This window comes from Lacerta agilis, chromosome 11, assembly GCF_009819535.1.
Source record: "Lacerta agilis isolate rLacAgi1 chromosome 11, rLacAgi1.pri, whole genome shotgun sequence".
NCBI lineage: Eukaryota > Metazoa > Chordata > Lepidosauria > Squamata > Lacertidae > Lacerta > Lacerta agilis.
The window spans coordinates 38,975,620-38,977,792 of NC_046322.1; the positions used below are offsets into that span (position 1 = coordinate 38,975,620).

Consider the following 2,173-nt stretch of genomic DNA (forward strand, 5'->3'; position numbering starts at 1 on the left):
CCATTCTCATAACAGACTGTAATGAGGACAGAAAATGGAGCAAAATTAATTCGTTCTCTTAACAATCTGAAGATTGTAATGGGAACACAAAATGGCATGAAATTTATCCTTCTTCTGACAATTTTTAAATTGTAGCCAGCCCCCCCCCCCCCAAAAAAAAGAGTATAGGAGATTAACTGGCCTTCAGGACAAAGACTGACTAGAATGAAAAAAGAGAAAGTATTATGCTATAGTAATATATTATTGTGACACATTCTACAAATGTGATACTATGGTTAAACTATGAATATCAGTGGAAATGATTACTCATGTTGTTGTTGTTATTGCTGCTGTTGCTGCTGTTGCTGTTGCTACCATTATTAGACTGATTCATATCCCATCTTTTTATCAATGTACACAATATTTTAACTAGGCCGAATCTCTATTGAAATTGCTTTTAGATGTTTTAACTGTATTATCATTTGGTGTGTGTGTTTTTTATCGCCCTTGGATCCTTTGGGAGAAAGGGTGGAACACGAACTCACGTGCAAACACACACAAAGGTAGATGCCAAGTTATCCAGCCATATATTTTTGTGAATTTATTTATCTTTAGGCATTTATCAGCTGCCCCATTACAAATAGTACTTAGGGTGACTTATACCATAAATGACTGACCCTACTGGCCAGAGTCTGAATTGAAAATTCATTACCTAGGGCCAGATTCAACTATCCTGTTTAGCTAGCAGAAACCAGTGCAAACACTCCTGCTAGCACAACATGGAGAGCCCCTAGACCAGCAAACAGGAAGAGGAGAGGAGGGATTGTTTCATCGGGCACATGGGATTACTTGTGCTGATGGAATTATCTCCTTAGCACTGTTGAATTCCACCCACAGTTGCTAGCCTCATTCTGGGAAATCCCCCACTTTAAGTAATACAAATACACCTCCCTGAATGCACTGAGACAGTTCCATCAAAAGCTAAGGATTTCAGCAGGGTATGCAAGAAATTGGTGAGAATTTCTTCTTAGATTCATCAGAGGCTGTAGTAAAAAAAAAAAAAACCTATGAGAAAGGAATTAGCTTACTTTGAAGAGTGTTGTTAATAGTTTTTGAGCATCAAGTAGTTATGGTTAGAGCTCCTTGAGAGACAGAGATGAAGAGCTACTTGGGCTCCAAGCCATTCAGTTTGGGAATACTTTACTGGGGGATAGGAGTTACCTCTTTTTCCTGTGGCATTTTCCCAATGACAATTTCCCTCCTAAAGCTGTTTTTTGTGCTGCAGTGGCAGCACATACCTAATAAAGATTGTCTTGGACAAGAGGAGACCCTTTGTTTATATAAGACAGAATTCCTAAGACATGGTCCAGACGATGCTGATGCTGGCAACATGGTGAACGTCCCCCAAACCCTCAGGACTTACTGCAAGAAGTGTGGGAAGCACCAGCCCCACAAAGTAACCCAGTACAAGAAGGGCAAGGAATCTTTGTATGCTCAGGGAAAGTGGTGATATGATCTCAAGCAGAGTAACTATGGTGGCCAAACAAAGCCCATCTTCTGCAAAAAGGCAAAGACCACAAAGAAGATTGTGCCGAGACTGGAATGTGTGGAGCCGAATTGCAGGTCAAAGAGGATGCTGGCCATCAAGAGGTGCAAGCACTTCGAGTTAGGAGGAGACAAGAAGAGAAAGGGCCAGGTTATCCAGTTCTACAGTAGGCTGCTGTGGAACCCATTGTTGCTTGGTGTATGAAACTTTATAAAAGTCTTATTGGATCAAAAAATGTTCCTAAGACATTAACCCTTTAATTATACATCTTCAAAGAGCTTTGAAGGGACTTCGTTGGTACTGGTTTCCATCAGGAACATCAAAGAAATTTGATTCGGTTTGCATTTAAAGGTGACTTTATCTAATTTGTAACCTTCTGAAACAGTGCACCAACCAGCACTCAGATATCCTTTGAAATTCATACTTTTATGAATTTTGCAATATAATTATATACAATCCATATGCATATATGAAGGTGGGCTGTGAAAGAAACATACAAAAAGGATTATATTATATAAGCTTGGAGATCAAAATTTGCTTTTAGCAGACACACAACAACAGGTTTTTTTATTTAAATGCATGTATCTCAAAGGCATCCTACTTCAGAGGTCCTGCTTCCATTTGGGGTGCTTTGGGGAGATCCCACTT

At 39.6% G+C, this 2,173-nt stretch overlaps 1 pseudogene; it reads left to right on the plus strand.

The window, feature by feature from the left end:
- The first annotated feature begins 1,365 nt into the window (after positions 1-1,365).
- On the plus strand, positions 1,366-1,729 carry LOC117055302 (annotated as a pseudogene).
- Positions 1,730-2,173: the final 444 nt, after the last annotated feature.